Source organism: Furipterus horrens, unplaced genomic scaffold (genome assembly GCF_987537825.1).
Source record: "Furipterus horrens unplaced genomic scaffold, mFurHor1.1.pri manual_scaffold_7, whole genome shotgun sequence".
Taxonomy (NCBI): domain Eukaryota; kingdom Metazoa; phylum Chordata; class Mammalia; order Chiroptera; family Furipteridae; genus Furipterus; species Furipterus horrens.
The window spans coordinates 75,820,434-75,832,729 of record NW_028327177.1 but is presented as its reverse complement, the minus strand read 5'-3'; the positions used below and the strand labels follow the sequence as shown (position 1 = coordinate 75,832,729).

The 12,296-nt window shown below is 42.1% G+C and overlaps 1 long non-coding RNA gene across 1 annotated transcript in view; it reads left to right on the top strand.

Moving 5' to 3' along the window:
* Positions 1 to 11,997, top strand: part of LOC150004662 (uncharacterized) — a 97,576-nt gene extending 85,579 nt beyond the window's left edge. Inside the window, exons 2-3 of the long non-coding RNA XR_016512306.1 lie at positions 11,318 to 11,471; positions 11,861 to 11,997. This is a non-coding gene — a long non-coding RNA (uncharacterized LOC150004662). The remainder of the gene's footprint in view (positions 1 to 11,317; positions 11,472 to 11,860) is intronic.
* Positions 11,998 to 12,296: the final 299 nt, after the last annotated feature.

Below are 12,296 nucleotides of genomic sequence, written 5' to 3'. Positions count from 1 at the left end.
GCAGTTTTATTTTCTGGAACTTCTGGTTGTTTCTAGTTTTGAGGTAGTTGTATTTCTTCTTAGTTGTGGAGGGAGACGCAGCGTGTCTATCTACACCTCAATCTTGGCCAGAAGTCCCTGTAATGTATTCTTTATCTCAATTAATGTATCCTTCATTTCTGAATTTTTTAAATGTTTTCTAGTTTTGTTTTTATGTTTCCTACTTCTTTGTTGATGTTTTCTCTAAGTTCATCTACTTTTCTCCCAAGTTCATTGAGCATCCTTATAACCAGTGTTATGAATTCTGCATCTAGTAGATTGCTTGTCTCCATTTTGTTTAGTTCTTTTTCTAAAGTTTTGTTCTGTTCTTTCATTTGGGACCTATTTCTTAGTCTCTTCATTTTGGAAGCTTCCCAGTGTTTGTTTCTGTGTATTAGGTAGAGCTGCTACATCTCCTGGACTTGTTAGAATGGCCTTATGTAGTAGATGTCCTGTAGGGTCCAGTGGTACAGCCTCCCTGTTCACTTGAGCTGAGCACCCAGGTCCACCCTCCCCACACACCTCCCCATGTAGGCTTATATGTCTTCCTGCTGCAGTTGAGCCTTGATTGCTGTTGACACATCAATGGGAGGGAGTTACTCTCAGGCCAGTTGGCTGTGACCACCAATCACCACAGAGGATCAGCTATGCAGGGGCTCACCCCACATAGCAGCCTGGCTCTGGTGCCCATTGAGCCCACCTGTTGAGTGCATCACTTATGAAGGTGATTGGGTGAAGCTTTGACATAGTCTGAAGCTGCTTACCAGATGTGCTGGCTCTGGGCCTCCCAGGAGGTGTAGGCCAAGGTTAACCAATGCTTGTATTCTGCCTGGGGCCACCTGGCATGAGCTGCAAAGCTATCTAGCTGCTACTTGTGCTGGTATTGGAGGTGCCCAGGTGAGGCCAAGCTGCTAATCATGACTGGCTGTTGCTAGTGCTGGACCTGGGCCAATTAATGAGAGGTCCAATGCACTATGAGGCCAGATGTTGCTTATTTGACAGATTTTAGTAAAGTTTGAAGCATAAGCCAAGGCAAGTCATTCATATGGAAACAGCTTTGGTGGGGCTGAAAGTTGGGTAACCATTCCCATTTTTAAAAAACAAATTTTATTTATTTTTGAAGGTTGTTTTTCAAGTACAGTTGGCATACAAAATTATATTAGTTTCAGGTGGATAGAGTAGTGGTTAGACATTTATATACTTTACAAACTGATCACTCCAATAAAACTAGTACCCACCTAGCACCATGCTTAGTTATTACAATATTATTGACTATATTTTTTATGCTGTACTATATATTCCATGAATATTTTTGTAACTACAAATTTGTACTCCTTAATGCCTTCACCTTTTTCATCCCAGGCCCCGAGCCCTCCTCCCACCTAGCAATCATCAGTCTATTTTCTGCTTCAATGAGGTTTTTTCTGTTTTGTTTTTTCATTTATTTTGTTCTTTAGATTCCACATATAAGTGAAATCACATGGTATTTGTCCTTCTGTGTGACTTATTTCATTCAGCATAATACCTTCTAGGTTCATTCATGCTATCACAAATGGTAAGATTTCTTCTTTTCTTTTTTTTTATGGATGAATAATATTCCATAGTATATATGCACCACCTCTTCTCTACCCATTCATCTATTGGTGGACACTTAGGTTGTTTCCATACCTTGGCTATTGTAAATAATGCTAACGTGAACATATGTATGCATATATCTTTTCAAATTAGTGGTTTAGGTTTTTTCAGATAAATACCCAGGAGTAGTCATATTCTATTTTTAATTTTTTGAGGAACCTACACACTGTTTCTATACTGGATGCCCCAATCTGCATTCTCACTAGCAGTGTATTAGGTTTCCCTTTTCTCCACATCCTCACCAATGCTTGTTTGTTGATTTATTGATGATAGCCATTCTTTGGGTAGTGAGGCTAAGCTATAAAGGGGTAGGTCTTTAGGCTCCTTTATTTCAGTGAGCATAAACCTCATATTTTGGTATATGCTTCTCCTTGGTTACCTGCAAAGACCAAGTAAAGAAAGGAAGAGGTTTTGGTATACATACATGGATAGTAAAAACTAAAAAGTAGACCAAACCCATGATTAAACAAACTGCAGGGGCCTTGTTTTCTCTCTCTCTCTCTCCTGGCTTGGCACCTGCCCATCCCCAGCATTCAAGCATGAAGCATGTCCTTGGTCCTAGCCGAGGGAGTAAAGGGAATGTTTCCCACATCACAGGCTTTGCCCCAAATGATCTCTGCTGCCAGGGCCCATCTACCCCCACAACATGATACTCAAGCATGGCTTTTCTATGCAGGTAAGACTGGAATACAGTAACCTTTTTTAAATTTAAAATATTTAAAAATATTTATCTGTCTCCACATGCTCCATACTTATTTACCATCTTCACGGCAACAAATAGTAGGTCAATAAGTTTTTGATAACTGGTATATTTCTTGTTGGGCTTCATCTTTCACTTGGTTTAGTCTGGTCTCCCTGTGCACTCTCACAGTATAAGAACCTTGAGGGCAGTTATTCTGCCTTCCTTCTCTGAGTCTACCTTAGAGCACCCACATTGCCCTCATAAGTACTTGAGAAACACATTGACTTTGTTGAATGTGGAAATCACACAGGTGGGAATCCTCCAGCTCATTCCTGGGCATCTGATCTTTTAGTAAAATTCCTGACCCCCACCCCATCCTCTTTGCTCAACGCTGATCCTTGCAACTCTCTGGGTCTTCAAAGGGTTGTTTGACTTCTCACTGTTGGTGAGCATGCCCCTCCTTTTGTTGGGTGAGATTGTCTTTCTGCTCTAGCCCTCTGAGTTTGTATGGTCTCTCCTACCATAACCGTGGTATCACTCACTCATTAGCCACTAAATAAGTATGTTCTATCACTCCTCTGGGCTTAATTGCCCACCTTTCCTAAGGTCAATTGATGTTCAAAGGTAGTGGAGGTCTGCCAGTAGCCAGAAAACAACACTGGTAAACAGAGGCTCTGAAAGAAAGAGTCGGAAGACTTGATAAGATCTTGCTGTGGGTTCCAGTGATAATGTCTGTTCATCCCCAGGTCTGTTTCTTCACTCCAAATCCCTGGAGCTCTCCTCTTCTCTGTTCCAAACACCAATTCCTTCGAGTCCCAGGGAGAACCATGATACATTTGAAATCTCCCTGCAAAGTTCCAGGTTGTAGTGTAGCAGAGTGGAATGCTGGTTCTCAGACTCTATCTGAAGTTTAGCCTGCATTTCTCCTATGGCCTTCAGACTAATAGCTCCTACTATAGGTATGATAACTTAAGGAATTCTGCTTGAGGCTTGAGTTTCTGGAAGAACAGCCTCTTGCCAGATGTGCTTCTCCCCAAGAAGTGGGGAAATTTGTACCAAATAATGACTGTTTACTAAAGATTTGCAGGAGCCTCAAGACTGGACTCAGACCTGTAGAGGTCAACAAACTGACTGGAAACAAAGAGATGTAGAGATTCTGTGCTCTTCCTTGAATCCCGGTTTGCACCCAGATGTATGCTGTTGTCAGTCACCTCTTGCACTGCCCATTCTTCTTTCCCTTGATATAAAAGATGTCTGAATTCTGGGCTCCCTTAGGCAGACTTGAGGAACCTCTAAGGCCCCTATCTTCTTGAGTGGGCACCTTCTTGATCAATAAACCTTTCCTTACCCCAAAATTTGACATTTTGAATATTGGCTTTTTGAAGCATCAGGCAACACAAACTTTGAACTTGTGACAATAGCAGACTTAGCCCTGATCATTGTTCTGAGTAATGCTGATAATGCAGGAAGGACAAGGAATTTATTTACATTCAAGAAGGTCTATTTTTATTACATCTCAGGAAAAGTAAAATTAGGGCTCCACTCACTGTTTCTGACTGCTTCTGGGTCCTCTGTACCAGAAGGGAGCCATTTCCTGTTGATAAAAACTAGTTTTGACTTTCTTCCTCTGGCAACGTTGACTTTTTCCACATTTCTGTTGAAATCTTTGCTTTGTATCTCTTGCTGCTGCAGTCAGAGACTTGGGACACAACTCACAGCTACTTTTAACCCCACCCCTTTGTGAGGGCTCTAGGCCCCCCACCAAAAGCAGATGACTAAAACTTCTCTACCTCCTGGTCCTGGTGAATCTATCTCATTCTGTCCTTTCACGCTGAATTTAATGGCTATTTGCTGTATCCAGAGGGTACTGTGTTAGAGCCAGGTGTGCCATCAAATGCCAATCATGAACAGTGTTTACTTTGGCTGCCACCAAGGGCCTCTGCTTTACCTCTTATGGTGCCCATCAAAGCTGGGGGGATTTACATAAAAACTATTACAAGAAGGAAGTCTTACAATTAAATATGTATGTGTGAAATCCAGCAGAAAAGCAAAATATTTATTTTGTTTTCCCAGGAAGTTATCCTCTGATGCATAAAAATGGCCATTTGGAAGACTGTATGGCTCTGGTCTCCCTAGATCCCTCCCTCCCATTACCCTCTGCTCTCAGTCCTGCCAAGGACCCTGTGTCACTCTCCCCTTTCTGCTCTCCCCTTCCAGGGTCCTGGCTACAACATGAAATAGTGGCAGCAATTTTGTACTGTGGAGTGTTATTATGCAAATGTGGACTCTGTAGCTTCCTTTTCTGGGAATTTCATCAGTGTAGAAAAGGAAGGAGGAGGGACAGAAACCTTGTCTTCCCCAATACTATTAATGCTGCGTCTGCTGTGTCCCATGAACTATGGAACTGAAGAGTGGGACATCATGGGACAGAATGGAAGGAACAGAGAGGAGGAATGCCCCACTGTCACACCAGCCCTAACCATTTGTCTCATAAGTGTATGAATGAGCAGAATTATGGCAGAAAATACCTCTCAGATCTGACATGTGCTACAAGTTGACAGAGTGAGTATGTGATAACTGCAGGTGCACCTGTAAGAACTGTAGATGCTGTTATCCTGAGGAGCTCATGGACATTAGCATTGCTGACTGGCTTTGGGTTAAATCCTTTAGTTTTCATTTCTTTTACTGTGCCACAAAACCTTCAAACCTTTGGACAACATTCACTGCTCTTGGTGTAAACCTTCATGCTTGAAAGGCCATTGGTGAACCCAGACCATACCCAAATGCCAACATGCCTCTAACAGACGTGTGACCTGTGCAGTCACCCAGGACCCATTCTCAGAAGGACCTTGCTCTGAGGTTAATACTCTGCTGTCACTATTTGAAATTCATAATAATTTCTGAACAAGGAACCTTCATTTTCATTTTGAACTGAGCCTCACAAATTATATAGCCAGTCCTGAACAGCAAGGATAATCATTGGATTTTCTGAACCTCGTTTTGGGTTATGCTTTCTTTCCCTTCCAATTAAAACAAAACTCTGTTAATTAGAACAACCATTAAAAATTAGGACTTGGGAAAATTGTGTAAGCCAATTCCTTACAATACATTCCTTAATATATTAAAAACACAAATAGGAACTGGATCGACAGCTGCATGCTTGGTTGTCCCAAAGAGAGAAATCACCTGACCTGTTCCTGGGCTGTGTGGGAAAGGGGTCTGAAGAATTAGGGTGAGGGGTTGTGGGAGGACCCAGTTTTGTGCCTTCAGCTATTTAAATGTTCTAGAACACAGAGAGTCCTACAATGCTCCACACTTGGTGACAATATCTATCCTCCACCAAAAGCAGATGACTAAAACTTCTTCAGCTCCTGGTCTTAGGGATTCTATCTCATTCTACCCTTTCAGTCTTAGTTTAATGGCTATTTGCTGTGTGCAGAGGGCACTGTATTAGAACCAGAGAAGGAAGGGACTAACAGCATGGTATAAAGATACATTGTTCCACAGCTATAAAGGATGAGGTTATTGGGACAACTGGGGAAATTTGAATATAACTTGTATAATAGCATTATTGTACCAGTGCTAACCCTGGCTGGTTTGGCTCAGTGGATTGAGCGTCGGCCTTCGAGCTAAGTGTCGCTGGTTCGATCTTCCAGTCAGGGCACATCAGAGAAGGAAAACTCTGACTCCAAAAAACCTCCGCTGCCTTGTGGCATACCTCTTCAGGGGAAAGGCTAAGGGAGTAAACCCCGACAGAAAATCCAGAGCCGGAGTCCCTAAGGCAGTTTGACGTTGTAGTCAACACCGGCAACTCCTGCTGCGCACCTGAAGCCAAGCTGTATTGACTCTGTCTTTCCCTTGGACCCTTCAGCTGCGAAGAGAGGGGGGGTCTGCTGCATGGGCAACAGCAGACCCTCCATATCACCCTGCCCAGGCTCTGTAGCTTCAGCTTCACTGGAGAGGACACTCCAGCGTCATCGCAAGATGTCGATTCAACACGGGAGGAGACAGATACCGTGTCACTCCCGAGTCGGACTGCACAACCATTCTCGGCGGTGCAGATAGACTCTTAAGAAGCTACACCATCGTCTCTCAAGACGAACGGCTGCTGACGATGACCAGTGCTAAGTTTCTTGGGTGTTATCATGACATTTCTGTTTATGTAGGAGAAAAACCCTGGTTCTTGCAGACACATACTAAAAGATTTATGGGTAAAATCTCACGAAGTGTGCAACTTACTTTCGTATGGCTAAGGAATGTATCAGTTTTATATGGAGAAGGCATGTTTGCCTTACAAGTATTTCCCCCTGAAGAGTATATATATCCTGAGTGTAATGCATTATACAATTATAAAATATAATAAATTAAAATATAATGCAATTACATATTATATAATTATAATATAATATTTATACACACATATAGAGAGAGAGCTAGAGAGAGAAGGAGAAAGAGGGAGAAAAAGAGGTAAAACAATGGGAAAATGCTATTGATTGGTGAAACTCGCTGAAAGTACACATATTCTTTCAATTTTTCTTTGGTTTGAAATTTTTCTAAATAGAACACTGGGAGGGAAGTACATTCTCTTTCCCAGTGAGGCTGTCATCACTGGAAGGCAAAGTATCCATTTGTCTTAGTTTGGGTTTCCCCAGAAGCAGATTCAGACAAAAAGATTCAAGTGCAAGTTATTTACTTGGGGAGTGACCCTGGGAAACATCAGGGGGAGGTAAGGCAAGAGGAGGCTGCCAGTGAAGAGAGCATTACCAAGCCAGCTATCTCTGAGAGTAAAGGGAGCTTTGTCTTCCTAGGAACTCTAGAGTTATATAGAACAACCCAGAGGAGATCTGAGGTATTTCTACATGTGCTGTCACAGGTTGGGAATGTTGGCAGGGGAGACTGTGGTAGCCAGAAAAACCTGGGCACTGCCATGGTAAGGCCTGGAATCTTTTCCATGCACATCAGCCATTCATTCTGCCATTCAACCAGTTTCTACCATGAGTCCACATGGAGCCAGGCCTGGTGCTAGATGCTGGGAAATAATACTCATCCAAACAGATACAATCCCTGCTCCCACAGAGGGTGAAGATAAGAAGGGAAACAAACAAAAACCAGGTACATAGAATTTTTAATGTTGGGGGAATTACAATTACCTGTTTATCTTGTCCTCAAACTTTTACTAAACACCTAGTATGTTAGTATGTATTGGTCATAATGCCAGATATAAAGATACATAGATGAAACAAGAATGGTAGGTCCTCAGGCAACTCACTTTTTTTTTAAGGAAAAAAAATATAATCAAAGTCCTCCTACTCCAGCTGGATGATGAGACTCTGAAATCCAGCCTTAGAGATGCTTAATGAATAGGCCCATCATTTATATTTAGTTGGAGAAGCCTCTCCTCTCTCTTTCATTACCCCACAGCCCCCAGGAAGCTAACTCCACCTTTGGACTGATCCTGACAAATGCCTTTCAATGAACCGAATTTGCTCCTGAAGCAACTGCAAAAGACACACTCTGTCTGGCTCCCTTTCTGAGACCCCAGCTCTTTTGGATTGTGTGATCCCTGTAAGAGCTCTGATGGGATGGAGGAGCCTCCAGAGGGAGGAAGAGGACCCCTACACAGGGTCCACCCATAGAAATCACACTGCCTCCATTTCTGCCCAGCGACTTTTGGCACTCCCAAACGTGGTTCCCTTAGTAGGCAAAAATAGAGACATCAATAAAGTGGTTCAATTCCCTCCCAAACACCAAATGAATTATGTGTCTAAGATCTGTCATTAAACTGATGCTGGCAGAATGTTGTATGATTTCAACATCAAGCACAATGCTCTCCAGTCACGGCATCCATCAGGATCAAAGACAGAGACAGGGGTGTGGCATGAGCTACAGACAGACCTTGGGAGATGGCTGTTGTTCAGAAAAGTAAGTTACCACTTTGAGGCTAGCAGACTTACTGCTCTGAGTTGGGGCAGCAGTGGGGGAAGGGGCAACTCTGGGCAGCCCGCACCCAACACTTCCAGACTCCAAGGCCTCCTCAAACTCCTTTTCCCTCTCTTCTGTAAAAAATCTGTCTCTGAGCCCTGTCCAGGCTTGTGTCAACTCTTGGGGCCACATTCATGAAGCTGGCCCAAGACCCATCACCTCAAGCCATAAGTCAGCAGAAGCCCTTAGTTTGTCTTGTGGAGCCTCCTAACATGCACATCTGCTCCTGGGGGCTCCCTTACCCGAAGCCTCCAGCTCTTGTGATCCTCAGGATGAAGACTTTACTCCTTGGCAAAGCCTCAAAAACTCCCAAAAGCTTTAGTTTTCAATCTTGTATCTCCCTTCCTCCCGTACACCCAGCCAAAACCCAACTGCCTCTTCTGTTTGAACACACCAGTCATCTGCAAATGCCATTCCCTGTATCCGGAAAGGACTTCTTTTTTCCAGTCCCTCTCACCTTCCCACATCCTTCTTTTTACTGAGCCAATTTTTCTTCCTCTTTCTAGATTTGGTTTAGATGCCACCTCCTCCAGCTCTTCCCTCCACCCTCTGCTACCCCATCACAGCTTCACCTCATCAGTGGAGCAGGCTTGCTTCAGTGTCAACCCCTGCACCCAGTGAGTTCCTTGTCTTGTCTTTGACTGGCACTGTCTCACAGACCTTTTGATGTGGAACACAGCCTCGGTAAATGGGTGAATAAATGAATGAATGTGTGTTAGACCATGAAATGTGTTCTACATAACCACCCACTGGTTACCAGTTTGCAACAAATTAAGTATACAAATTGAGAGTAAGTGTTTAGAAACCTTTCTAAAAATTTAACTGAGTACTTGATGTCTGCTCGCTCTAATAAAAATGTTCAGCTTGTATTTTTTATGCCTTTTTTTATATAAATATTTTTTCCTTATAATTTTTATTGTAGTTTATAGAAGTATTGGTTTGAAGTGAATTAGGAATCTAAAAAACTGGTTCTTTATTTAAAATAATTTGAGAAGCACTGTTCTCCAACCTCCCTGTGTGATAAAGAATTGGGGCGTGTGTCAGGGGTGTGTTAGAAGATCAGGGCAACAGAAAATGGAAGGGTTAGAAGCTAAACTTGGTTGAATCTACATTTGCAGGGAATGCTCTTTCATATCATGTCACCAGAAAACTTTTTTGGAATCAAACAATCCAGATGATAAACTGCTCATAGAACAGTCTCCTGAACTCTGAGCTCCAAAAGGGAGAATAAATTGCAGCTATTAAGATAATTCTATTCACTTAATTGACCCAGACAGCCACTTGTCACAGCGCCCACACCATCAAACTGTGTCCCTCTCACCCACAATGGAGACATGATTTTTAAATTTGTTTCCTTACTTTCCCCAAATCTGGCTTCTATTAGAGAACTGTTCAAACGACCTTGGTGCCCTCTCAAGTAAAGAATGTGAGAGATTTCCACCAACTTATTTCTTCTGTTTCTAACACACCACATGTGTTCAAAAAGAGGCAGTAATTTCCAGGCTAGAATTAGTAGTAAAGTGATAATTTTGGCAACTGCTCTTTGAAAATCTACACAAAGATTTTGTTTTTGTTTTTTGTTTTTGTATATTTTATTGATATTGTTATAATAGTTCCAATTTTTCCCCCTTTGCTCCCCTCTGCCCAGTATCCCCTTCCCCCAGCAATCCCACCCCCCCTTAGTTCATGTCCATGGGTCATGCATACAAGTTCTTTGGCTTCACCCTTTCCTATATTCTTCTTTTTTCTAATTACTAAATTAATTTTTTATAACAATAAAAAATAACAATTCCTCCCTCTCAGACTTAAGACCCTTTATAATCTTATAAAGGACAATGGGCGAAGGTCTCGTGCTCCTCTAGCTGCTTCAAGCTGGACATGGTCGTCGTCCTACCTACCCTTGGGTCCAGGAATCCCTAATAAGAGTGGGGGTGTAGAGGGGAGGGTTGTCTTCCCACATGGGTAAGGATCTTGCAGACTCCAGGTCAGTTGGCTGTCCCCGGACCATGGCATGCTTGGTTTAAAAGGCTGGCATCCTTGTTGTATTCTCTGGTTCAGTTTTGCTTGTTTGTTTGTGTTGTTCATTAGTATCCTGTAATAGATGCTAGCATAAGGTCTTTTTCTTTCGTTGCCTGGCTTATTTCACTAAGCATAATTCTCTCTAGTACCATCCATGTTGTTGCAAATGGTAGATGTTTCTTCTTTCTTTCTGCTACATAATACTCCATTGTGAAAATGTACCACAGTTTTTTGATCCACTCATCTACAGATGGGCACCTAGGCTGTTTCCAGCACTTGGCTATTGTAAATAACACTGCTATGAACATAGGGGTACATAGGTTCTTTTGAATTGGGGTTTCAGGATTCTTCAGGTATAGTCTGAACAGTGGAATCGCTGGTTCAAAAGGCAGTTCCATTTTTAGTTTTTTGAGGAAATTCCATACTGTTTTCCATAGTGGCTGCACCAGTCCATATTCCCATCAAGAGTGCACTAGGGTTCTCTTTCTCCACATCCTTGCCAGCACATGCTGTTTGTTGATTTGTTGATTATGGCCATTCTGATTGGCGTAAGGTAGTATCTCATTGTGGTTTTTATTTGCATCTCTCTGATGGCTAGTGATGTTGAACACCCTTTCATATGTCTATGGACCCTCTGTATGTCCTCTTTGGAGAAGTGTTTGTTCAGGTCCTTTGCCCATTTTTTGTGTTGTCTGTCTTCTTGGTGTTGAGTCATATAAGTATTTTATATATTTTGGAGAGCAATCTATTGTCTGAAGTATCATTGGCAAATATATTTTCCCATACAGTTGGTTCCCTTTTCATATTGCTGATGTCTTCTTTTGCTGAGCAGAAACTCTTTAGTTTGATGTAGTCCCATTTGTTTATTCTTTCCTTTATTTCCCTTGCCTTAGGAGATATATCAGTGAAAAGGTTGCTAATGTGGGATATCTGAAATTTTCCTGCCTGTGTTTTCCTTTGTTTTTGTTTTTTTAATGACAGGCACTCCTTTGCTTCCCAAGTGGTCTTTCACATTGCCATCGGAGGCCAATGTTTCATTGATGCTAAGGAATTTCATATTAAATCACCTGTCAACTGCTGAGCAAGTGGAAAAATGAGTTCTACAGAGCCAAGAGGCTATCTAATGGGACACAAAGTAATGATTGACCCTTATCTGTATTCATGAGGAAAAACCAAATAAGTCAGTGGTAGCCCCAGAAATATTCAGTTATTCTCCATACTTGTTAAGAAAAAGATCAGAACACAGAATGGTGATCATGCATTCAAGGTTCACATTTCATTCTCCCCAGAAATGGTTTTCTTAGCCAGAACCAGATACATGTTGGTGAAAAAGTTCAAGACTCAAAGTATAATTTCAGAAACTATGAACCAAGTTGTCAACTCAAACATTTAGGTAAATACACACAGAGTGAGAGCTTAGAATGAGAATTACTTCTTTTCTACATAGGCTGCTTCCATTCTTATGCCCCTACCCTTATATATATTAACTGTGGGCTTGGCTTTGAGACTTGGTTTGACCAACAGGACAATAGCAAATGTAACCCAAGCAGAGATTTGGACAGTGCTTCTGCCTTGGCACTTGTCCTCTTTTGGTGTTCTTTGGAACCCTGAAACCCCACATGAGCAAGCCTTGACTTGCCTGCTGGAGGATGAGAAGCCACATGGAGCAGAGATGAACTATCCCAGCTGAGGCCCTTCAAGACCATCTAACTGGCTTCCTGCCAGATACGTGAGTGAGGTTGGGTTACCTTCTGTTGCTTCATCTGTGCCTCCAGCTGACAACATAGACCATCAGGCTAGCCCAGACAAGAACACCCACTCACCTGACACATGGAATCATGAAAAAATAACAACTATTTGTTGCTTTAAGCCAGTAAGGTACTTTGTTACATAGCAAAAGCCAACTGATATTCATTCATTCATTCACTCATTCATTAGTTTGTTCATTTATCAAATGTTT